This window comes from Danio rerio, chromosome 17 (assembly GCF_049306965.1).
Source record: "Danio rerio strain Tuebingen ecotype United States chromosome 17, GRCz12tu, whole genome shotgun sequence".
NCBI classification, from domain to species: domain Eukaryota; kingdom Metazoa; phylum Chordata; class Actinopteri; order Cypriniformes; family Danionidae; genus Danio; species Danio rerio.
In genome coordinates, this window is record NC_133192.1 from 24,174,906 (window position 1) to 24,202,863 (window position 27,958).

Here is a 27,958-nt window from a genome sequence, read left to right on the forward strand (position 1 = left end):
AAATGTGTCTCTAGACTCTGTCCTAGAGGTTTGTGTCATATTCAGCAAAGCTGTTGGAGTCAAGTCCCTCTGGAAAAATAATCTACACTTCGAGCTGAGAGTTCAAACAGCAGTTTCCTGTGCCTGATGGAGCTCTGCTTTCTGCATGAACCCTACAGTCCATATTTTAAGTGGGTTTGGAAACAGGATTAATGGGGTTGAATTGGTCTGTGAGTCAGTTTGGGATGAGGACATCCTCTGCCTCTAGACGTAATTCAATAAAAATCGCTGTAGTCACCGTAGTTGATGAATTTGTGCTCGTAAACACAAGAATGAGATGAAAGGATAATTATTTGGGTGTTTTTTCTGTGTAGTTGGGGAAATTGAATCATTTCAACTGCGTTGAAAAAGGAAAGGCTTGCCTCATCAAGGATTGTGTTGGTAACAAAAGCTATTATGAAGATAGAAACCATTTCCTATAATAATGTAGAAATAGTTTTTGCATGCAAATGATTATATGCTAACATAAACTTGGCAGATCTTTAATGCATAATTTTATTTATTACTTTTGGAAATGTAAAATTTTGGTAATAAAAGGATAACAAACTAATAATTCTGCCATCATTTACTCACCCTTTACTTTACCCTTTACTCACCCTTTACTCCCACCATTTACTCATCCTTTACTGCCATCATTTACTCACCCTTTACAAACCAGTTTGACTTTCTTTCTTCTGCTGAACACAAAAGAATATATTTTGAGTAAAGCTGGCAACCTGTAATTATTGACTTCCATAATATTTGCGATTTCCTACTGGTCAACTTTCCCCAAAATATTTTTTTTATTGTTACATAATAAAAAAAGCTATAAAGGTTTGGAACCGCTTGATGGTGAGTAAATACTGAGTACATTTTCGTTTTTGGCCAAACTGTCACTTTAATGCAAATTTTATATCATTGTAAATACATTGATTCATGTTGATGAAATTTTTTAACATGTAAATGTTTTATTTTTATTTATGATTCAAATGTTTTATTTTTATCAATAATTTAACAGTATCATCAGTTTACACTTTTGTACATCCTTTTAACTCCCCCTTTCCCCTCCTCTCCCCAACAGCGGCAGTTACAGTAATTACATGTTGCTATAATAGATCCAGTAAATACAGATAAATAACATAAACTCAATAAATAAAAAAGCACACATACAGAAAATAATAACAGTAAAAAAAGCAATAATACATAATAATTATTAATAATAATGCATAAATCACATAAGATAATTACACTTTTACTGTGCGTTTCGTCACAGTGACCTTGTTTTGGTTGTGATTGGGTTTAATGAACATTATTCAGGTTATTATTTAAAAAGTATATAAAGTCGTTAGAGTTTCAGAGTTGTAATAGATTTATCAGTAGCCCGGCTTGTGCTTTCTATCTTTTCTGTACTCTTTGCTATTAAACTTTCTGAAAGCTTCATTTTTAAACCCCTGAGCTGTATAGCATTTCCTATTTAACCTACCTTATAGCACTGGAGCCATCCAAGAATAACCAGCTAGATGGAGCGTAACGAGGGGTGGGGACTATCATTTATATGTCAGGATTATTTATTTTCCTCATCCTCAAAATGAAGTCTTTTGAGGAAAGCCAGGGAAAGGGACGTGTTCAGGGCTGACTTAGCATTTCTGTAGTGAGAACAGCAGGGAATACTTTCATGGCTGAGGCGTTTAACGCTGCAAACACTCTTTCCTCTCATTTAATCATTTTTTGAAGAGTGGGAGGATGATAAAAATGTGAGCCGTCACTCAAAATACACTGACATTCAGACCCTCAAAGCTTGAGGATGTGTTCTTTTTTGTGTGTGCTTCTATGTGTGTGTATCTGAGCAATCATTGGTGTAATTCATTAAACAAATGTCCCGTTGTCCAGTGATTGACTGGTGATGGTGAATTTTTCTGGTTTTAATGATCAAGAGTCATCGATTGACCTCAAATTCTGTTGCACGTACACCGATAATGGTTGTATTGAATGAAATGTTCCTGTTATTGACATGTGAAGTGATAAATCATTTAGGACTTATTTGTCATTTTACATTAGCGTGATCTGTTGGGCATCAATAGGCATTTGCTTCATCTTACACTCTCTCTTCCATACTGACTTTATTGTTTATATGCTTCCAGAAATCAATCCGATGCCACGTTTGGCTGCGTTCCCAGATGCATATTAAGCTCGGTGCTGGATTACACTGTTAATTGGCAAATCAGATTTGAAAAACCTTTTATGTTGACCGTAGCAAAGTCTCAGTTCAGAGGGTGCATCTTTTTGAAGGACGATTGTGTCACATTAGAAAGACAAAAACTGTCCTTATTTGAAAGTACCTTTAAAATGCGGCCTTGAAATGCATCATTTTATTTCTGACAATGATCAAAAATTTTTGAGAATCACTGTAATACATAAATTTGTACAGTACATAAGTGTTCAAACATTACTATTATAAACTGTGTTTGTTTTCAGACAGTTTTGTGTCACTTTAAAAAAGAAATCCATTACAAATGTTGTTAACATTCGTCATTGCTCTGTCTTATTTCTCCCCTAATCCTTCCTGTAAACCCTGCGGTCCTGGCCATGGGAAAAGTAACATCATTCCAATCAAAATCTCCCCTCATAAGTGCCAAGCTTGGTTTGGTTTCAAAGAGCTCATCATCTGAAGTGGATCATGAGGGTTTTGAGGTCGTTCTGGTGTGATCTCTTTGCTTTATGAGGTCATGTGTAGCATCTCTACTGCATGATATAAAAAAAGTGATTTTTATTGAAAAATGCTGTTAAAATGCTACTGTAAAAATGCTACAACAAAAATCCATAAAAAGCTGGTTAAAAGTATTTTCCTATGGTAAATAACCATAAATTGACATTTCCAGAATTCCATGTTTGACGATTCACTTTGTTTTTGGTTGAATTTACTGGATTTCCTTTGTTTATCTCAGCTGTCAGTTAATGATATATGATAGTTTAATTTTAAAATACTGTAGCAACATTTTTACAATTAAGTTAAAGTTCTTGTAACCACAACTGACATTTTTAAATGGTGAAATTAGTAAAAAATAAATGCATAAAGTAACATCAGGACTAAACACCTACAGCACGCACCCTTATGCAATTCGGATTGACGGATACAAACAGCACAGAGGTCTGTTTACTAAACATAAAGACATGGAGATGCAAGCATTGTTCCAATCCTTAGTTTTGATAAATAGATCAATATCATGTTTGTGTTGGTATAATGAAAAATTAAGTTATGGGAAATAAAAAAAAAGAAATCACTAGAAAAAATCAGTTGAGATAATAGTTAATTGTGAACTGAGAATGTGAGCGATGTTGAAAATAGAATACGTTTAGATGAAACCTAGAAACCTAGAAAAAAGTTGAGTGAACTAGACAAATGAACTTGAGATAGCTTAAGAACTAAGAAAGAACTAGAAAATTAAGTTGAGGTAACTTGTAACTTAAAAATGTTTTAAAAAACATTTAAAAAACTAATTTGAAAAAAAATATAAATTAATTTAAAAGGAAATTAAATGAGAGAGAAAAAAAATATATATATATATTTTTAATATATATATATATATTTTTAATATATATATATATATATATATATATATATATATATATATATATATATATATATATATATATATATATATTTTTTATATATATATATATATATATATATATATATATATATATATATATATATATATATATATATATATATATATATATATTTTTTTTTTTTGAGGTTCAAAATGTAGATTTAGCAATAATTAAATCAGGTTTTGGGAATTACAAAATGATGTTTTAATTAACTTGCAGAGGAAACTAATACAAATGTCAGTTGTAAGAGTCAGTTGAGAAATGTCACCTGAACACAGGAAGTGTCACCTTCCTGCGTTTCAGAGAAAGAAAACATTTATTTGGAGCCAGATTTAATTGGAGATTTAGAACTGAGATGCCCAAACTAGGGCCCGCAGGCCAAAGCTGGCCCATGGTAACCTTTAATTTGGCCTGCCATCCCATATGATAAAGGTTTAGAGATTGTATTTTTAAATTTAATGTAACTTTTTAATGTTTATTTTTTTAATGTCAAGCTAAAAAAAAAACTATCAGAAATTAAACATTTCCATTTAAATGGTGTAAATGAACCAGATTTTGTTTAAAATATACATATGACAGATAGAAGGTAATGCAGAGACTTTGGTGAGTGAATCAAGGCAACATTCTTCTTGACTAGCGTATTCAGCATTGAACTCCACTGTGTTATAATTGTGATTTTGTATTTATAGGAAGTTCGAATTAAAAAAAGTATACTGCAATTTAAAGTTAATACAATTAAAAGTAATGTTTTCTATTTATTTTTTAATATTATAAAAAAATAATATGAATTATGAAAATGGCATGTGTATCTTCGGCAATGATATTTGGTTTTTGGCCCTTCATATGAAATGGTTTCATACTTTCATGTTTACAGCTTTAGTTCGCTAAACATATTTTAAATAAATATGTCTTTCACTGTAAAGTTAGCTGCCAAGTTACCCAGATACGTTGTAGAAAATGGCCAATCTATTTTGTCACTGAAAATATTGCATCATTTATAATAGCTCAGTATGGCTTAATATCCAGGCAGCTCCAAAATGTATGAAAGTAAAGTGCTACTGTACATTTTCCTCCAGCACAATCCCCTTTCCTTCAGCATAGATGTTAACTGAAAAGATAAATAGTTTTATCTCTCACTGTAGTAAATTTTACAGGTTTATATTTTTTAACAATGCAGCTGCTGCCTAAATGAAGCTCAGCGCTTGGCAAAGTCACCCGAGCAGTTTGTGTCAGTATTTCCTGCATTTTTTTTTTCAGAATGTGTTGACCACCAGGGTGTGGCATTTAAGCTTAAATCAGCGATGTAGTTTTCGATGATCATTGAACCCCCATCAGGGATCTCCATTCCTCCCACATCAGGTCAGAGTCAGGATGGTGTTATGCATGTAATGTGAGCTTGTGTTTGTTTGGTTGGATCGGGTCGTTTCCTCGCAGTGTCACCCATGAGGCTGATACTTTGTGTTGATCTCACCAATGATCTCTGGCCAAGGGCAGTGCACTACGGCTATGCTGTGTGCCTGAACCCAGTGCAGTCGAGTGTGAACGCTTGGGCTTTTCCAGGGCAGTGTGTCCTGTTCCTGTCAGACCCCAGTGAAACACCTGCAGTTGAACTCATCAATCTTTTGTTCACAGACATGGGCGTCTCCATTGGGCAATGCCAGTTCTGCACATCTTGCAAATATTTCAGTCAACAGTGCTTAATTTGAGCCTGGATATGGGATAGTCCTGTCTCATGAAGGCTGTTCATGATGTCATTTTTTTAATGTGGGTGTTTTTTTTAAATCTTTGGGCAGTTTTAATGTCTCCAAAGGTTGTAGTTATTAAGGGATATTTATCAGGGGTTGTACTTTTTATTTTCATAAAAAGACCATGTTAACTTTTTGCATCACATACTTTAATTTTATTACGGGTTTTTCAGCCGTGGAAGTCCTCAGTTGGGTTATGCTAAAGCAACCAGATAATTTCTTTGCATACTTATTTGCTCACTCAGCAATTGGGAAAAAAAAAAAAAAACTATTCCACAACAGTGTTTTAATAATGCTTGATTTTAATTTTGATGTGAAAATGTTGTTTTAGTATCGACACAGTCCCAGACTCAAACAAAATAGCTGGATTAATCGAACATATTAAAAATGATTTGTTGAGACTATAATATGAACAATTTTAGTAATTAATCTGTATTTACTAACATTAGTTAACAAATATTAGTAACATGCGGTAGCAATTAAAAAGTACTAAAGAAGTTAATCAATTTCAGCTTTTACTAATACATTATACATTATAAGTTCATTATTTAAAATACATTAGACACCAAACAGTCATAATTAAAGTCAACTAAAATATGCAAACGTATAAACATGAATATATACATAAATTAAAAATGATTAACACTTATGTATTAACACATAATACAGATAAGTATAAATACTGTAAAACATTTTTTATCATTGCTAATTGATGTTAATGTTAACTAATAGAACCTTTTTGTAAGGTATTACATATATACAGTGGTGGAAAGAGTACTGAAAAAGCATACTTAAGTAAAAGTACCATTACTTGCCTAAAAATGTAGTGCGAGTAAAAGTACCTGTTGTAAATATTACTCAAAGTAGGAGTAAAAAGTAGCCCTTTTAAAAGTACTCGTGAGTAGTGAGTATTATGCTGTTAAAAGTTGATACATTAACATGTAATTTGTGGATGTGTGTGTGTGTGTGTAAGCCTAACATTCTGTAGTGCATTTAGTTATTGCCCTGCAGGCACACAATGTCATAAGATGTTAATATTAGGTTAGATTTAGGTTGTAATGTCCTTTGACCAAAATTCAATGTCTAGCCAGCATTTAAAGACAACACTATTTTGATATCCAATAATGATATCAAATAATGTTGATATTTGGTTAATTTTAGGTTGTTAGAAAGTGACCAAAATCCAATGTCGAGCCAACATCTTAAACTGACATCCTATTGATGTCAAATACTGACATTTATTCATCAGTTATGGCAACCAAAATTCAACGTCTGATAGATGTCATGGTGGCAACGTCAAGCTGCAACATCATTAGACAATGATATTTGGTTGGTTTTAGGTTGGACATTGGACAGTGACATCGGCCTGACGTTCAGTTCTGATGTAACCCCGATTTTCATTTCTAAACAAAATGCAGCGTCTCCACAACATTAGGGTACAATTTCAATCTGACGGCATGTTGACGTCTTGTGCCTGCTGGGTGTTTAAGGCCATTTCGGTCATCATACAGTAAACATCCAACATCTCATCAGTGACATGCATTTAAACCAGGGGTGCCCATACTCTGTCTTAGAGGGCCGGTGTCCTGCAAAGTTTAGTTCCAATCCCAATTAGACCCACCTGGGCTAGCTAATCAATCTCATATTAGGCTTTATAGAAACATCCGTGCAGGTGTGTTAAGGCAAGTTGGAGCTGAAATCTAAAGGACATCGACCCTCCAGGACTTTGGCTGTTTCTCAATATGCGTTCTTCAGCGGTCTTGCATCCTCGTGTTCTCGTGTAACATCATCATCATCTGCCAAAGTTCAGTTCCAATACTCGAGACCGCAAGAACAGAGGATGCATGAAACTTCCCGGATGTGATCTTGATATCGAGGACGCACCAATGCAGACTTGAGCACAGAACTAGCTCAGGATGTCCCAGAAGTCATTGCGACTGAGGTGGGAAGCGCAGCATTTTATCTTGATTTATTATTAAAGTTCAGAGATTTAACTTATTTACCTCAGGAGTTTCCGTAAATGAAACAGTGAAGGTAAACATTACTATGGACATCTTAATAAAGGAATAAACACATTAAGGGTTTTTGTTTGCTGAAATTCATATTAAAATCAGTTTTATTTATATTGTAAAGAGTATATTGATAATGTTTTTATGCACAGTATATATTTTTAAAAGGGGCGGGGGGACAAATCTTTGTATGAATGCTGTAATGTTTAAATAATTTCCATTTAAAACACGTGAAGGTCACGTGACCATCAGGAAGAACGCAGCATCTTATTTCTCAAAGAACGCATTCTTTTCCCTCGTGGTCTCCCGAGTTGTTTCTTCCAAGACAACTGGCAAGACCGGTCTCCACAAGAACGCAAGTCCGTTCTCTTCGTTCTTGGAATTAAGAAACAGCCTGTGTTTGGGCATCCCTGATCTAAACAGTCTCTGGGTCAATGCATGTAAAGATTTTGAACATCTTGGACACTTAAGGCTCAAGGAAAGTAGTGAGAGTAAAAGTACGGATACTGCACTAAAAATGTACTCAAGTGAGAGTAAAAGTACACATTTTTAAAACTACTCAGTAAATTACAATTCCTTAGAAAAAGTAAGTAATTACAGTAATTTAAGTATTTGTAATTAGTTAATTAGTTACACCACTGTATATATATATATATATATATATATATAATGTCATTGCACCAAAAAAAAAAACTTAAAGTTTTTTTTAATTTATATACATAATAATATAATTTGACCAAAAATAAATCTGTTACTGTGGAGTGATTTTACATTGTCAGTACGAAGCTTAGGATGAAATGACCTGATGTGTAGGAGTGTGGGAATTTCAATGTTTCTTATTTTCAAAAATACATTCACTGATCATAATGTCCATTCCTGATGTCATTTTCTAAATTATGCATTTGAGAATTGTTTGTAGTGTCAAAAGAGTTTAATTAGAGTAAACAAAATGTAGATATCTGTGGATGATTCCTAATAAATATATTAACTGATCATAATTCCCAGGCATGATGGTGATTTTGTGAAATTATACAGTATTAAGACTGTTAATCCTATTAAGAAAAGTTGAATGTTTGCAACAAAAAAAATCTTTTGGGGAAAAATATTACAAAGAATGTATTACACTGATCATTCAAAATATTTCTGTTTTTTTAAGTGAATGGTGTTCTTTAAATCTTAAATTCATCAGAGAATGCTAAAAAAAAGAATTTTCTCTACACGTTTAAACAGCACTTTTTTTTTTTTTGCATAGATAATTAGAAATATTTTTTGAACTACAGCTCAGCATGGTTGAATCATCTCTTAAAGATTATGATATGGTGAAGATCAGTGTAATAACGGATGCTGCAAATTTAGTTAGAAGTGTTTATTTCATGAACACTCACAGGGTTAAAGAAATGCCAGTAGATGAAACCACCATCTGCCAGTTTGAGTTGGAATAAAATCCCTCCTTATTCCCTAATTCCTCCTTGCCTATTCTGTCAGAACGAAAGAGCATCTGGTTTTCACCCGCTGTGTTCAGAGAGCATGTTGGTGTCAGCCTGGTGCTTTGTAAAACATGCAACCCACAGTTAATATTATACCAGCAGATTTAAATCATTCATGTTTTTTCCTTTTAGTTTTAGCCGCCTGTACATTTGTATAACACTCCAAATGTTATACTTCCAGTAGTTTAATTGAAAAGAAGCCCATTGGGTATTTCATATCTTAATAACGATATATATCATGACATTGTACCATTTTTGTAAATTCAATATATTAAGAGTTTGGCTCTGTGGTTAGCACTGTCGCCTCACAGCAAGAAGTTGCTGGTTCGAACCCCAGCTGGGTTCTCCGTGTTCGCGTGGGTTTCCTCCGAGTGTTCCGGTTTCCCTCACAATCCAAAGACCTGCGCTAAATGTGGATTGAATAAGCTAAATTGGCATTAGTGTATGAGTGTGACTGTGTGTATGGGTGTTTCCCACTACTGGGTTGTGGCTGGAAGGAAATCCACTGCATAAAATATATGCTGGATAAGTTGGAGGTTCATTCTGCTGTGGTGACCTCTGATAAATGCAGGGACTAAGCCAAAGGAAAATGAATGAATGAATGAATATACACTACATGTAAAGGACTAATACTGCGTCCAAAATTGCATACTAGCCACTAGGGAATGAAATTGAATTTGAATTTACTACACAACCATTAGAAAAGTACATTCTGTCGTAAGTACTGTAGTATTAATGTGAGTAGTATTGAACTCTTAGTCATTTCGCTTCACTTCCATTCTTGAATTGTCCTGCGGTGTATTATGGGATAGCATAGCGCAGTGTTTCTCAACCATGTTCCTGGAGGCCCACCAGCACTCTCAGTCTCAGTGACTCTCAGTCCCTGCTAATGAGCTGATGATTTGAATCGGGTGTGTTTGGTTAAGGAGACATGGCGGTATCTTGCCGGTAGTAGTAGGTCATCCAGTAATTCAGATACACTACTCTGCTCGTATACTGTTTTTAGCATGCTATATAGTACGGTATAAATACGGACGCAGCATATTTCTTTTTTATGTTTTAAAATGTATATACTCACAAATGTGCCCATTTCAAATGTTTGAATTTAAAAAATGTGGAAATATAAAATAAATATTAATAAAACACTTTTTAAAGATTAATTATAAGTCCAACTTAAGAAATATTGCTAAATAAAATGTGAAATGTAAGCTTTAAACTGTAAACATTACAACTTTCTCACGATGCTGTTATTCATGTGTTGTCTGCATCCCCGTAATGACGTGTAATCTTGCGCTAATATAAATTACGATTCAAATTTACCATTTAAATCATACACTGTAAAAGCCAACAGTCAACTTTATCAAATGAAATGAGTGTTGTTAACTCAAAATGGACTGATACTTAATTCTACTCATTTGATAAGAGTTTTGAACTCAGTGTTGAAGGTAATGAGTTAAATATCTTATTACTTAAATGGAGTAAGTTCACAGTACTCGTATAGATTAGTTTTTTACTCAAATGGTTTTCGCATGTGATTAATTTAAAAGGAAAGAAAAAATCAAAAATCGCTGTTTACATGGTAGATTCTTAATAAGAGCATTAGCTTAATCATATTAAAATCGGAGTATTGCTGTTTTATGTAAATATACTCAGAAAGTGTCAGATGAAGTCGGCATTCCTCTGCCATTCAGCATGCGCCCTCCAATGTTTCATTAAGTTTGACTTATTTCCTCCTTAAACACAACCAAAGTGTATGCTTCGCGTTGTTGTGTTAGAATCCTTGTGAAATACAGCCATACTTTAGAACGCTTAGTTTAAGCAAATTTGATGAACGCGATCATGTGTGATGAATCTGAAAGGAGTCGCTCCGGCTGCCCTGTCCTGCATGCGGTGTGTGTGTGTGTGTGTCTGTCTGTCTGTGTGTTAGGGCTGAGCGATTTTTCCGATTTTTTTTTTCGATTAATTCGAATTTACGTTTTCAGACGATTTAATTTGGAATCAAATCGAGAAATCGTGATTGTTAAAAAATATATATTTACTACATTATAATGGCACCAATGCGCTTTGGTTCACTCTGTATGAAGCAGGAAGCACACCAGAAGCGCCTCTCGGCGCAGGTCATATTTCAGCCGCGCCACAGAGCGCCATCTGATTAGTTTCATGTTAAATATCATGCGAATGTGTTTGTCTGGTGTGTGATAGTTTAAACTGTCATGTGCGCGCCGTGTCATGGCGCTTCTGGTGTGCGACCTGCTTGACTGCCTGTTAAAGCGTGAAGTCATGTAGGATTTTACTTGTTGCATTATTCTGAGTCGCGTCAGTTTGGATTGTCAAGACATATTCTCTCATCAAGTCGATAAACTCAATCTCAACATGTATGAAGGACATAAAAGCCTGCCATGTGAAAAACCCCGCCGATCTTTTGGTTTAAACAGGAGCAAAGGTGAGGGCCTGTAGCAGTGAAAATAAAAGTACCCGCCCCCAAGACGTCATTTAGCGGACCTAGTTAAAAACCAGACAGATCAGGCAGCATAATACAGAGAGTGGAGCAAAGCCCATCAAATGATCGGTATTTAAAAGGGGGAAAAAATAAAAATAGATTAACTATATTATTTTATATCAGACACACATTTGGTACTTGTTTTTGCTCCTGCTATACGTCCACAATTTTACACATTGGGTTAAATTAGGCTTTACAGTTTCCATGTTTAGTCCTATTCTTCCATTCTTTTTAAGAAAAAGGCAGCATCATTACAACCTGTCATTCAATCAGAAGACAAAGCCAAAACCGAGCTGACAGCCAATCTTTCCTAGGCAAAACTTACAAAAAATACCTCTATATTCCTGCAAGTGCAATATTTACCCAAATATTTCTTATTCAAATCTTCAGCAACGCTATTTAACTCGTGAATTTGTTTTACATTTATTTACACCTTGACCGATTTTTGCATGATATGGCCATTAAAAATACAATGTTCCTTAACCAGATGGTTTAAGTTACTTTTAAAGAGAGTGTTACTTCAGCCATGTTGTTGTAATGTTTTGAGAAGACTAGTAACACAATAAAAAAAAAAATCGAAATCGAAATTGTGAATCGGTCAAACTTTATAAAAAACCTAGATTTTTTTTTTTTTGCCAAATCGCCCAGCCCTACTGTGTGTATAAATATATATATATATATATATATATATATATATATATATATATATATATATATATATATATATATATATATATATATATATATATATATACATACATACATGCATACAACCCTACAATCAGGCTGAGCTGAGCTGAGCTGAAGTAATATGAAAAAAATTACCCAGATCTACGGTTGACTTTGCTGTCTCGACCTTTCAGATTTAAGGGTGTGAGGATTAGACGTTAATGAGACATCTCCTCATTCTCTGTTGAAATATGCACCTAACTCGCATCTAATTTGTTTTCCCTCCTCTGTCATGTCTCTGCGCGCGAGTTTATTTATGAGAATAGGGAAGTGATGTTTATTTTGCATCTTGCTGTCTTTGGCAACACACACGCATAAGATGTAACCACATCCCTAATTATTGTCCAATTGTTTTATTTTTTATTTTTTGTGGATTTCCCTGAAATACAGTCTGGGATTGGTCTTAAGTCTTCCTGAAGGTCAAACAACCAACAATGACGATACAGACAGAGGAGAAACAAGCCCTTTCCTTCCACTTAATTCTCCATGACTGATTGATTGCACCCGATGCTCAGTTGGTTCCTAAAGCTCTTGTTTTTCCTCTCAGACATCGTAATAGATGCTACCATCAATCGCAACCAGCGTTTCCATCTTCTCATGTTGCTGATTTCCGCTGGCTGGTTGTGTGTGCAGGCATCTTTCCAGTCTACATGTGGATCCAGGAGTCTGCAGGCTGGTTAGATGGTTGTCACGTACCCAGCAAACATCACAGTGTTTTATTGTCCATTTTATGGCGTTAGGAATTTGTTGTCTGCACACATCGACTCTTCTAGTGATCTACTGCATGAAGTAAATGCATTAGACTGAAGCTTTTATCCAGAGCGACTGAATGTGTTTTGTTGGATTTCGTATTTTATCGTCATGTGTTGATATTAATATAATGCAGTTAATGGGGCCTTGTGATTTTCTGTAATGCAAAAAACGTGGACTGAATCACGAAAGGTAGTCATAAAAATGAAATTGGCTGAGTAACGTGGAATGTTGTGAAGTTTGGATGAATACGCTTGAGGAAGGCGCATGAACTTAATTAAATTGTGATGTTAAGTTTACAAGTCTGTGTAAATAAATGGCTAGAACAAAAAACTGTATAAAGACAGAATCTGAGAATCAATTCACCATTATTTTATGAATATATTATTACATTACAATACAATACAGTATGTAATACTAATATTTAATAATGCAAAAAGAAACTCCTAAAAATCACTAAGTATGGTCTGGTTTAGGTTTGCGTCAAAAGTATCGAGTTCGGTACCGATCGGTAGGGAAATTTTAAAAATGTCTATTTTCCTGTTAACATTTGAGTGTGTTGTGTTTGACTGCTGATTGGCCATTGTGTTTAAAGTGTTTCAAGGCCATGGTAATCAGTCGATCCATCAGCAATTCGCTGGTATGTCAGCTCATAGATTGACCAGCTGATCTACGCAACTTAAAAATGCTCAAGTGTCCATGCATATATTTGCACTTGGTGAACAGTGGTGAACTGATGCGTTAAAATTTCTTTGACAGCGCTCAAATTTTAGTGGGAAATGGATATTTTTAAAATTTTAGTACTGATTCGTACCAAACTCGATACATTTGACAACTCTAGTTTAGATATCAGAATGAAGAATCACTTTACAATATTTTAGTATTTTATCTGAGAGGAATTCTCATCAAATTAGATAGCTGTACATACACAAACTCTGTCTTCAATGCATCAAAATACAAATTTGGTTTAATTTGAAGGAATGAAGGAAATATGTTACTATTGTATGGTAGAATGTTCTTTTTAAAGTATTACTACTACAATAAATAAAACCTTAAGGAATAACTACTGAATTGTTCTTTCAGGTTTTATTTTAATAGGAATAAATGGAATTTGAGAAATTATGAGCCATTTCTGTATTTTTATTTGAGTTAATCATTTGAACTAATGTTAAAGTTAAGATTTGTGATTTCCATTAACTGGACATGACTTATGGACATACATTTGTAGTTCTTTTCTTTGGAATGTTGTTAAACTTGAAGAATTTCTTGTGGACTTGTGGAATCCAATGGAATTAGCTAATATTGTGTTTCATTTAGGGCTACTGGTGACATTTTTTTACATAATTTTTTTAATTAACTCAGAAACTGTATTATATACTGTGTTTTGTTGCTTGTTTCTTTTTATTTTTCTGTCATCAATCCAATTTTAACTTGTAGTTAAAGTTATAGTTGGGTTCAACTTTGTGTGTGTGTGTGTGTGTGTGTGTGCAAAATACTATATTGTATTTAAGGTATATTTTGGAACTTCTTGCATTCCCTGAGAACTGATCTCATGACCTTGGCATTGCCATAATTTACTGTTTTAAGCTGCTGGAATGCGGGTATTTCTGTTTAATGCTTTAATGCTTTTGTGCCGTTGTTTCAGTTTTAGAGAGGTGTGATATGATGTTTTTTATACAGTGCTAAGCATCCCTCACAAATCTCTCATTTAAGTTAATATTTTCTATAGGAAGATTTACTATATTTGTGCTTATACATTAGATTAGTCAGTACTAAAGCCAAATATGGAGCTTATCTAAGAAAATAACTTAAGATAGCGCTCCAAACGCCCAAATGTACATGTTTGGAAAAAATATTTTATAAATAATTTAAAAAAAAAATTAAGAGAAACAAAAATTCTAAAAGTTTGTTGAAATGTTGTAGCTAAAATGTTTAATATGTTTTTGCATGAATTTAAATCTTTCTATTTCTAACAATGTTTGGTGACTAAAATAAATACATTTTATAAATGTATTCGATTAATAAATCTTTTCTTTTTTCAAATGCACCAAAATATATTACCCATTTTCACTGAGAACTGGATAATATTCCTTCTCAAAATGGGGTCTACATATTTATGTTAAGCACTGTATATAAAATTTCAGCAAGAGTACAGTGCATCACAAAGTTTTCAGAAATCCATTTCCTTCGTTTTACACTTATATTTGATTAAATTACAGATGTACCATGTGACATTGAAGAAATATCAAGGATGCCTTTGTTGCAAGTCATATGCTAACATTTCATCTAATACATGTTCGCACTCAGCAGTGATCTGACATTGATTTGTTTGGTGATGAATCCCAGAAAAATGACTGTCGCTGCCCGGATCTTTGCTTGTTGGGTGTGTTATCTGTAATATGTCACCTGACAAGCAATTTCAAATACTTGTAATGCTGAAATCATCCAGAACATCATAAATGTCAAGAAGGATATGCTTTTTCCTTACAAAGTGCAGAGCATCCCTCAGGTTTGGAGTAGGAGATTTACAAGACACTTTCCAGCAAAGAAATTAATAACCAGAATGTTGTTTTTTGTGGGAGACCTTTTTTTATCAGTGTCTAATTTAAAGTTTAAAGTTTTTTCTTTATTTTGTTCATATTATTGCATTACAATACAGAACACTTCCTAATATTATAATTTAATCATGCAAAAATCATGCAAATAATCACTAAGTATGGTCTGGACTATGTTAACATTAAAAGCATCGAGTTCTGTACCAATTGGTGGTACAATTTTAAAATTGTCCATTTCCCTGTCAGCATTTGAGTGCTGAATGTGTTGTGTTTGACTGCTGATTGGCCATTGGCCAAAGTGTTTCAGGGCCATGTTAACCAGTCGATCCATCAGCAGTTTGCTGGTATGTCAGCTCATAGACAGACCAGCTGATCTACGCAACTTTAAAATGCTCAAGTGTCCATGCGTATGTTTGCACTCGGTAAACAGGATTGAACTGATCTTCACAGCCAATCACTGTCATTTCTGTTGAGCACGTGAACACAATGTCCTATCAACGATGTTTAAGAATGTGCTCAAATTTCTTTGACAGCGCTCACATTATTGTGGGAAATGGACATTTTTAAATTTCAGTACCAATTGGTACCGAACTAGATATATTTGACAACTCTAGTTTGTATACCAGACTGGAGCTTTCCCATTTGTTTGGCTTGGCTAGACTGGATCTGTTTACTGCATCTAGCACAACAATGTTATCTGCCATTTTCAGTTTGTGTTTACAGGGTGATAAAATAACATTTGGTCCAAAGGTCTGTCTTTCGTTTTGTCGATCTGTTGGGATCTTCATGTGTCTCTCGGTTCACTGAAAGCTTTATACGTTTCTGAAGCACCTGTCGTAATCTAAATGAAATGACGGTGGGCCAGACGTGTGCTGGCTAAAGTCATCCTACGGCTTCATGATGTTTTCCAGGAAGAACCTGCCAGTTCAGGCTGAACTCGAGCTCTCCGATCTGTTTGGAAAGTGGAGTTGTTCTGATTGAAAGCGGGTCGGCCGTTGGGGTTAATTTATAGCTGCAGCGTTTATGTGGCTGTCTCACTATAAATCTTCCAGTTCCACACCAGCCTAATGACTTTAGCAGAGTCCCTGATTTTCATGTATATCTCGAAATAAATGCATGTGGAATTAAGTCTGTGCAAACTTTATTACAAGATTAAGTCATCGTCTGTTAAGAAAATCATTATTTTTCTCCAGTCTGCATTCTTCTTGTTGACTTTTCCAGTGGGACCTACAGGGCTGCACTCCAAATAAGATAAAGAACAGAAGAAAGAAAATAGGTGCACCTTTCATCCAAAAGAGGAGGATGCCATTCCTCCCGATTTACTCATCCTTTGACACATCCTACACACAACTTCAGCATTTTCCAAATATTACCTCACCTTGCATGTTTTCTGAGCGGAAGTTTCTCTGAACCCTGGAGTGAAAGAGAAAATAAACTCACACAGACTGAGGTAAAAAGAAATACTTATTTCCACTGTATAGACATTGGTAGAAAAGTCAAGGGTGTTCCGGTGACATCCACAGTTGCGGCTTGCACATGCAAAAATAGAGTAGATTCAGAATAGTTTTTTATCCTATAGCCTCTTAATAAAACGGTTTGTCTATTTGATTGTTTAACAAAAATAAGTACTTACTGTGCATTCACACTGCATCAAAGTTTGTTCTGTTTACCTTGGTGACAACTCTGTCAACTTTCACAGACCTGGCGGATATAGCGTCAACATTCGATACATTGATGTCGTATTTAAAGGGGCCATTGCAGTACATCAGCAAATTATCGTTATATTTAGCATGAGATTCACATTAAAACGAAAAAAAAAAAAGCATATATAACAATAATGCACATCAATAACTCACCAATCATTCTATTTTTAAGGTTCTGTAAGAAAACATTGTAAATAATTGGAAATTCGGCAAAAAAAACAATTGTGGTCGGAACCAAAGTTCACAGGACTGTGTTCTCTGGAATCTTCTCAAGCGGTGGACTTTTACATTCCGATTGCTTGCCGCTGAACCACTTCATAGCTCATTACCATAAAGTTGACTTGATTTCAACTCGCCTGGCGAATTAATCGCTTTTCGCCAGTTAACGCCACCGGTTACCATTGAATATGAATGACTTAGTTTAGGCCTACTTTGATGCTCTTGACACCTTCGGTGTGAACTCACAGTTATAAGCCAAATATGGAGCCAGCTCAAATCAGTAATGGCAAATCAGAAGACTGCTAGCATTTTGACTCATTCATTTTTTTAAGTATCCTAGGACTAATATTATTAGAGTAATAAAAGAAAAGCATAATTTAATAATGCACATGGGAACATACTTCAAACAACAACAAAACATTTGAGATGGTTTGCTTTTTCTTTCAAATCACTATGAAGTGCATATTCTTCAGATGTGAAAAGTGCCATCCTACGGCATTCTGTATTGCAGCAGTCTCAAGTTAGGACACTGTTTTTGTATTTTGGTTTTAAAGCTGATCTGGCTGCAATGTTAAGTTTCATTATTGTAAGTCAAATTTAGGCCTAGCATGTGTGTGATTTGAATTTGAAGTGGAAAAACTTCTAAGCACTGCAGGAAAAATTATGTTATGATATTTATGTTGCTATTTTCAAATACAAAATGAAACAAAGTAATATGTGGTATTTTGAGTCAAAGACAATTCTATCTCAAATCTAATTTGACTTACGTAAGCTCATAACTTCATAGCTAATTTGGGACAAGCATAGTTTAAACCAGTGTTTCTTAACCATGTTCCTGAAAAACTACCAAAACTACCAATACTGCATGTTTTGAATGTCTCATTTGTCTGTCACACCCATTACAAAAAAAATAATAATAATAAACAGGGGGCTAATCATTCTGAGGGACTAATAATTCTGACCTTAACTATAAAAATATTTATATTATGTATATACAAATGAGAATTTCAATTCTGCATACTCTTTCATTTATTTATTTATTTATTATTAATTCTTATTTCGTTCATTTTATTATTTAATTTAATTATAATGAAACTAGCTTTTAAAAGTTTTCAGAATTTTCTCCATGTTGACTTCTATCAGGACCTACAGGTCTTCACTGCAAATAAAACAAACTGCAGAAGTAAGAAAATAGGTGCGCCTTTCATCCGCAAGAGAAGGCTGTCATTCCTCCTGTTTACTCGTTCTGTGACTGTTGAAGGCTTTTACATGGTTCATTGCACACCAGTCAACATGTTCCATAGGGAATAGAGCTTCTTTCTTTTTTACGTCTACTGCAGTCTGATCAGCAAAATCCAAACCTCACAACAAATTATCTCTCCCAAGCCAAGACCTTCTCTTTCCTGACTCTGTTTTTTGGCTCAGGGGTACGTCTCGGACTAAAAAATAATTTTACTACCCTATTGCCAAGACTGGGCTTGTATGCATGTAGTACGTGTGTCTGGGTTTTCTGTCTTGCTGAATTAGAGCTGTTGTTCACTGTTAGGGACCCTCGCCACTTCCAAACACCTTAAGGTGCTTGAGTCATAGCAAAGCTGCTGCACCTTCAGACCTGGTTATTTGTGTTTTCTTCACTGCAGTCAACGACTTGGACTCTGGGTTGGACGGTAACCTCAAAGGACATCTGCTGCCCACCTTTAGTTTTATTCATAGGCTTTTGTTGTCAAACTTGTTCACCAAAGCGAATGTGAAAATTGAGGATTTCATGGTGAATTATAGGCCTCTGACAGAGGGATGCTTTGACTGTTTAGTAAACTGCTTTTAGGTCAAAAAAGGGTACGTCTTACAAATTGGCTAAAGCGATTGTGACATGATGGATCCTTTCAGACTTAGGGGCACTTCAGGGTAAACAGCTGAAGAATTGTAGGACAGTTTTACCAGTCGGAAATCTTTAGCCTTTACAATGAATGATGCCAGATGCATTCCGAGGTGTTTGAAGATTAGCAAATGAATTTGTTTTAATGCTAGTCAAAATTTAGACTTGAATAATTCGATTGTTGGTAGTTTGTGTGGAAGGATTTGAATGATTTGCCTACAGTCTATACAATTTTGAATGAGAATTGATGGAACTGGGAGTTGAGTCACAGAAATTTAACAGATTATTAGATTGTTTTGAACGTAGTTTTCAAAAGTAGTCTCAAAATCTTGCATTTCCCTATTTTACTATAGAAATGATTATAAATATATGTATTGGTGACATTTATTTGGTGTTTTTTATCCTACAAATTAAATTCAGAATTTAGATTTTTGTTTACTGTATTTTTTCCTGTATTTTATTCCACTCTGATCATATCATTAAACTCTAAATTACAGGTTTATAAGGCCACACTATCAGATCTTAAAGAGCACCTAAATGAATCTAGAGTGTCAGGTTGACGCTCTCAGAAGATTTTAAGTTTACAAGATTTAATTACATGTTCTATGAGAACATGGATGCTTTTAAAGGTTGGAAAAACTACAACCTGATGTATGTACCAGACTATGCCAGTAGTCAAATTTCTTACTTCTTTAGAGTGTATCTTGTTGTGTTAACATCATTGTCATCATTAGTAGCCTTAGTTTTGCAGAGGATCTTGAAAATAAGGAATATTTTAGCTACAACCCTTCCAGAAATCTTCCGGTCCTGGTGGGTTGATTTTAGTTTTGAAGTTCTTGAAACTAACATTCTCACATTTGCCTCAATATATACAGTATAGTCAGCAGCCCCACAGGTAAAACTGTTAATGAAAAGGTTTTGCTTCAGAAGCAAGAATGTAGCCACAGATAATAAACTAAATTTTTCTTTCAAAAGTTTAACATGAAACCAATTCCTCATGAAGTCATGGTGACGCATCACAGCTGTGTTTTATTTGGCTGTCATCAACAAATTAAAATTATATAATGCAAAAAATGAATCTCCTTCAGTCTGCACATGGCATCATACTTTGGCTTCTTGCTTCAGAATGAAAAGACACATGAACTTTGAAGATAAAGATGTGGACAATATGAGCTCACGTCTGACGCTTTGTTATTCAGGGAACCTTGACGCTTCTGTATTGGATTTGAAGACATCTTTTTGAGGTTTTTTTCCAACACAGATTAAATTAATAAACCGATTCTGTTACAATAGCAGCTCTGCTAACAGTATTTCCCTCTTTTTCCAGTGACATTGTACATATATGCATTCATTATCTGACAGTGAAGGACTCCACAGAAGTTGGCAGTATAGCTGGTTTAAAATGAAATGGCAGGATATGCTTTTCAACATATGATAATACCACTTGCATCATCTGTTGCTGTAGGTAGACCACTGTGGTCAAAATCCATTCTGGACAATTGTGCTGACACAGAATTAAATTCTGGTGGCTTAGAAATATTGCTTAGTTACCTTTACTTTGGTTCTATAATTTTTGAGTTTTTATATGTGCAACAGATTGCATTTGTTTATTGAATATGTCAGATTTTTCTCTGATAATTACTATTTGGTATGTGGCTTGATTAAATTCCAAAATTCTTCAGACTCTTGTTTTTTTATGCTCATTTATTTATAATGACAAAAATACCCCTAGAATAAAACGTTTGATTTTTAGCATATTTGGAATGCAAAGAACATTGCAATTTTCACAATATACATATTACTAACAAAATATAAATTCAAACAAACCTTATGCCTCTTCGGGTGGCACAGAATACATTTTTAATCCATATATCCAGCGTTTTGCATTCAGATGAGCTGTGTACACTCCTTTTTAGTCTGTCTGTCTTTCTCATTTTTACAATAAGAGTCATAGCATACACAAATAATGGAAAAATAGCTGTTAAAGTCTCACTAGAAACTATTGTGGCCAATCACATGCAGCCTGGGGTGTGCATAATTATGATCATATGTTAAAATAATAAAATATAAATTCAAACAAACCTTATGCCCCTTCGGGTGGCACAGAATACATTTTTAATCCGTATATCCAGCATTTTGCATTCAGATTGAGTTGTGTGTATATATGTATATGTATATAATTGTTTAAGGGTTTATGTGAGACTTTTTATGCATTAAATTCTTTTTTTGCTTATGTGTGCTTGTTGCAGAACTAAAGCGGACATCTTCCTGGACCTCCTTTGTTCTCGATGAAAGCTTTTATGCTTATTTTTTATGCAAGGACTCTATTTGTCTTTTTAATCTGTTGAGAGAATTGAGAGAAAAGGTCATCAATCCAGTACATCAATCCATATCCATCTAGACATTGCTCTTGTCTGAATATTCATCAACATATCACTGCAAAAGCATTTCCACTGAGTTTATCACAACCTTGAGTCTGTGCACAAGACTTCGCTTCCAAAACAAATAAAAAATTATGAGGACATGGCCAAGTATACATCCCACACTAAGCTTGCTTTATTTTTTTTTCTTGGAATTTGAAAAGCTGTCAAGATTGTAATTATGCATAAACAAAACATACTTGTTAAAAAAGCAGTTTAACACAACATTTATCAGCTTGTGTAATCACTGTACGTTTTGCCAGAGAGAAACTGAGTGTTAACATAAATTGTCATACAAAATGATGTAATATTCCCAGATTACTCAATTCAGACCCAATTTAGACTCAGCGTCTCCTGCTATCCATCGGTTTAACAGTGGTAATATGAAGCATGTAGTGAATATGAACAACGTTTTATATTGCAGGTGCTTTCATTGTCGTTAAGTAGGAAAAAAAAAAGCAAAGACCGATGTTCAGGGAATTTCACAATAGCATTTAGAGTCGTTCATGCCTTCATCTTCTACAAAATGAGCCTAAAGTCCCTTTTATTCCCAGAAATGAGGACATTTTGCTCTTTCTTTTGTGTAATTAAAGTAATGAAGGTAAAGACTCGGACCACTGAACACCTCATTTATGTAGCTCTAAAATTTCCCTCTCTCATCTCCTCTCTTGGAAAGACCCTTGAAGAGCTTCTGCTACCGTTCGCATTCGCTGTTCAGTGTCTGCTCTTTGGACGGGTGTCTCTACAGATGACCTGCTGTGGTTTTAGCTCATTTATTATTCCAGCTGTGCTTTTATTAGTGATGTCAAGCTGCTCAGAGTCGCTCACAAAGTCATCCTTCTTTTTATAGTCTTATTAAATAGCCTGGCTGCTAACGTATATTTGCTTTTTACCATTTAATTTGAACTTTCTATTATAATTAACGAGGCTTACTTGTTTAAGTTTTTGAGGTGGTCCCACATCCATTTGTCATCAGAGATTGCTTAATTTGGTTTGTTTGAAGGTGGTTTAATGATGTTTTGAAGTTAAATGATGGTTTTGGGTACGCTCATCAGAGGAAACTGCTTTTGAATTTTTTTTATCTCTCTTTGCTGCAGTATTTACTGGTTTAAAAAATGATTAATGCTTCATTTTAAGTTGGAACATTGGATTAATTACTTCAACCCCATTTAGTTTGTATTTTCACTCACTTCCTTTGCAGTCTTCGGGTAGTTCCTGAGCAAGTTAAAATATTAGTTTTATAGGTCCGCTCGATGCTGATGACTTTGTTTTGATTGCTTTTGAAGACAACATTGCTGGGAGAGACCGTCTGAGGGTCAGTACCGCTTTGAAGTCAGGTTTGGAGTGAAAACACAGTGAGTTCATAAAGAATTAGTGTCTTTCATCTTTTCCGGAACCCACCAAATTCGTGCAAAGATCTTAAAGTACAGCAAATTAATAGTTTTGAAAACAAAACCACTTGCCAAAAATGATAATGAATTACATTTTTATACAGTAAATATTGGTGAGATGACGATGGGGAATATTTTGAGCCTGTAAATAACTGATGGATGGGACCAAGTCTCTGCTCTATATTTCTGCCTTTTAGGTCATCAGTTTCACTCAGATGTAAATGACATGATATGGCATATAGAGTTAGTTTTATCCATGAGTCGGCTTATTGTATTTAGATATAATTCACCCACAAATGTGATTTACATCATCATCATCATACCCATACAGGTTTTTGTTGGTTACCCAAACGCTGGAGGTATTTTTATCGATGTTTTTTGGTACTTTTTGTTTCCTTGGTTAAAATATTTTTAAACAGGGTATCTGTGGGGTCTTAAAATATCCTAAATTAAAAAAATTTAGGTCTTAAAAGTCTTAAATTTACTGAAATATTGTGTTGTTAATCTTAAATAATTTTAAACATGTCTTATTTTTCCTGTGTCCATGTAAAGCTAACCAATCAGACCAACACCTATCCAATCACGATCATTTTGACAAAAGTTTATTTATAAACTCTTATTTATTAACTTTGCTTACCAACTCTGTTTGTATACCTATTTATAAACGTATGGTTTAATTATCTTCCTAACAATAAGATTTGTTTTCATTGGTAATTGTTTTAACTGGGCCATTAGAAAAAAATCCTTAGTGTTAAGCCTTGTGCAAGTCTGAAATTTCATTCATTATGGTCTTATTAAAAAGTTCTAAAATTTGACTTTATCAACCCTGTAGAAACCCTGATAAAGAACATAAAATAATAAAGATAAAATAATGAGTGGTCTTTTCTGAAGAGACACGATGGTTGTAAAATCCTCTATAGACGTGTGTGTCCTCATGTTCTGTACTGTCAACTATACTATCAGGTTTCCAGAATGGACCAAAGAGATTCAAACGGTCTCTTCTTTTGCACGTTTTCTGTCCTCATTTGACTTTTTTTTTTTTTTGTAATTGCTCGTTGCAAAGCATCTCTAGTAGCTGTAACAATCCAACACTGCTTTTTCACACTTTGCAAGTTTGACACCACGCTGTGAGTTTAATATCGCAAAAGCTAACACCACTTCTAAATTACTAATCTGAATTTTGTCACTACACTGGGTTAAAACTGGAGTTTAGTATGACAAGAACTCTCCACATTTATCAGGCGACTCTGTTAGAGGATGGGCCATTGTTCTCTCAAGGTGAGTAGCACCATCAATATTCATGATATTGGCCTTTACATGTGACCTTTCGAACACAAAAAACTTTAATCAATATATTGTCTAAATGTATGCGAATCAGCGGGCAGAGTAATTTGTCAACACATTTGTTGTAAAAACTGTATAGAAACAGTAGATAAAAGCTTTGTGAAAACATTTATTCTGTGTTCTTATTTGGTGATTTAAAAAAAACGTTTAAAGAAGCGAACCGTACACTTTCTCAGTCTTGGGCTGGTCTGGTGATTAAAATGATTTTCCTCCTATTTCCGAGCCTTGATATACTGTTACCATGGCAACATGGGTTTTTCAGAGCAGCAGAAGGATGTGGAGAGGAACAGAGGTGCCATTCTGGAGCGAGTGGGAGGGGTCGCCAGCTTTAAAAACTTGTTTCGTTGGCGGTTGTTCCTCCCAAGGGAACCAAGCTGCTTTGTGATAATCATCTTGTCAACTTGACATTACAGTGAGCTGTGAGACCTCTTGGGGTGGGAATTTGTTTGTGGAACCATCAAAGAGCACAGACATACACACACACACACACACACACATGGTACATACAGAGTAGTGAGAGTACCATCTCATCAGTTGACTACAGGGTGGAAGCGTGTGTATTTTCAGCACAGGATGCTGTGTCGCCCCCTGTGTAGCAGATCATACTGTGCTGATGAGAACAGTCTCTTTCCTGTACTTTGTAAGGCTTTGTCCTGGTATCACACACAAAATCAGTACTGTAGGTTTGATATACATCTTTAAACCAAATCGTAAATGATAACTTGTCTGTTGGAGTTCTCTGCCATTTCAACACTCCAACATTTGTTGGCTTTTCCTGCATGAATAAAGCAGTGCACCCTAAAAGTACCACTGATATCAAAAAAGGTTTTTGCTTTAGATGTTTTTTATGCACACTAGCTTATTGATATGCGTAAAAGTAACACAATAATACAGTGACAACTAACATTGATTTTAACACCCAAAGCTTACAGTTTGTCATTTTGGCTAAGTAGATCAGCAGTTTTAACATCACCTCATACCTCAGTTTTTTATTAAATCTTTAGATTAGTCAGATGCTTTATAGTACAGTGCATACAGAAAATTTTTTTTCTCCACATTTTTTAATGTTACAGCCTTATTTCAAAACGGATTAAATGCATTTATTTCCTCAAAATTCTACACACAATACCCTATAATGACATTGAAAAATTATTGCAAATTTGTTACAAATAAAAAAACCTGAAAAATCACATTTACGTAAGTATAGCCTTTGCTCAATCTTTTGTTGATTCGGCTTTGGCAGCAATTACAGCCTCGAGTCTTTTTGAATATGATGCCACAAGCTTGGCACACCTGTCTTTGGGACTTTTTTTTTGTTCCTCTTTGCAGAACCTCTCAAGCTCTATCAAGATGAATAGGAAGCGACATTGTACAGCCATTTTCAATAGGATTTAGGTCTGGGCTCTGGCTGGGCCTCTCGAGATTCACAAAGTTGTTGTGAAGCCACTCCATTGATATTTTGCCGTTGTGCTTTAAGTCATTTTCCTGGTGGAAGATGAACCGTCACCCCCATCTGAGGTCAAGAGCACTCTGAAGCAGATCTTCGTTCAGGATGTCTCTTTACATTGCTGCATTCATCTTTCCCTCTATCCTGAGAAGTCTTCCAGTTCCTGCTGCTGAAAAACATCCCCACAGCATGATGCTGCCACCACCATGCTTCACTGTAGGGATGGTATTAGCCTGGTGATGAGCGGTGCCTAGTTTTCTCCAAATGTATCACCTGACATTCACTCCAAAGAGTTTAATTTTAGTTGCATCAGACCAGACAATTTTGTTTCTTATGCTAAGTCCTTTTAACAAATTCCAGGCGACGAGAGGCTTCCGTCTGGCCACTGTACTGTATGGGCCTGATTGGTGGATTGCTGCACTGGAGCTCAGACAGAGTGACCATCCGGTTATTGATCACCTCCCTGACTAAGGCCCTTCTCCCTCGATCACTCAGCTTAGATGGCCGACCAGCTCTAGGAAGAGTCCCGGTGGTTCCAAACATCTTCCACAGATGATGGAGGCCACTGTGCTCATTGGAACTTTCAGAGCAGCAGAAACATTTCTGTAACCTACAGGTCTACAGACAATTCCAAACTATGCTTGGTTTGGGCTTTGACATGCACTGTCAACCCTGGGACCTTATATAGACAGGTGTATGCCTTTTCAAATCATGTCCAATCAATTGAATTTACCACAGCTGAGCTCCAGTTAAGCTGCTAAAACATCTCAAGAATGATAAGTATGACAGAATGTACCGGAGCTCAATTTAGAGCTTCAAGGCAAAGGCTGTGAACACTTATGTACATGTGATTGTTTATTTATTTATTTATTTTTAATAAATAAATTTGCAACAATTTCAAAAAAGCTTTTTTTCACATTGTCATTATGGGGAATTCTGTGTAGAATTTTGAGGAAATAATTTAATTTGGGTATAAGGCTGTAACATTAAAAAATTTAGAAAAAGTGAAGCACTATAAATACTTTCTTGATGCATGGTATGTCCTGCCCCATTATAAAAACTAAATCTTTTTAATGAAATGTGCTAAAAATGGAAGTTATTGGCTTTTTTTCTGAAGGGCAGGATCAACTCTATGTCCTGCCCTCTCTTCATGTTTCACTTGAAATTAAATCATAGATTGAACAAATCTGCACATTTCCATGCACTTTATGGGATCAAAAAGGTTCTTTGTTGAGATCAGTGGTTCTCTAAAAATCTTTTAAGAAACATCAGTGAGAACTTTTCATTGCAGATAAGGGGCTTAATAATGGAAAAAGTTTTCTTTAGAAAAGTAAAATGTTTTACACTAAGAGAAAATGATTAATTCAAAGAGATAGTTCACCCAAAAATTGCCATGTTTATCCCCTTATTTCTGAATATTTATATTATTATATTTAACAAAAATCCTGATGTTATCCTATGTGCACAACTGAACAAAACCACACTTTACTTGAGCTCCCTCAAAGAATAATAAAAAAACAATATGGCCTTTTTGATATCATGAAACATGAAACACAATCTCCCTGATAACAATCCATGCATTTCCATGCATCCATGCATTTCCTTCACAGAGTAGAATATCTAATGACAGTTAGCAGATTAAAAAAATTGTATTCTTTTTTTTTTTTTTACTTTTGGTAAAAATATATATTTTTGATTTATTTTTTTGTTACATTTCTGTTTATTTTGATTTCTTAACGACATGAACTGACAAGCTAATACAGTAATACAGTTTCAAGAATGCACAGTCATGGACAAAGACAACCAGTCAGGTTAATATGAGATAATGAATTACATTTAGGTTTGGTTCTTCATCAAAGCCCATCATATACCCCCGAACACTTCAGTATAGAGCACATGACTCATGGTAACATTCTTTGAGACTGTTTTGTGGTATGAAAATGAAAGAATGATGTACAAAATTAGAACAAAAACTAGAATCTCTTATCCCAGCTGTTCACTGAAAAGCCATTGGTTCACAACCTCACAATTGGACCTTTTATGGTTAAGCCTGAAATTATTCTTACCCCTGGCTAATTCTAACTTAAAGTTACTTTTATTCAATTATTAAAGTTATATAAAATACTTTTAGAAATGTATTTAGATTTAATATA

The 27,958-nt window shown here is 34.8% G+C and overlaps 1 protein-coding gene and 1 non-coding gene across 3 annotated transcripts in view; both read left to right on the plus strand.

Annotated features, from left to right (window-relative positions):
- The window catches only part of ttc27 (tetratricopeptide repeat domain 27), a 149,728-nt gene that overhangs the window by 54,890 nt on the left and 66,880 nt on the right, over nt 1-27,958 (plus strand).
- mir456 (microRNA 456) lies at nt 12,717-12,801 on the plus strand. Its single transcript, NR_030140.1, has one exon. It is a non-coding gene; the product is annotated as a microRNA 456 (primary transcript).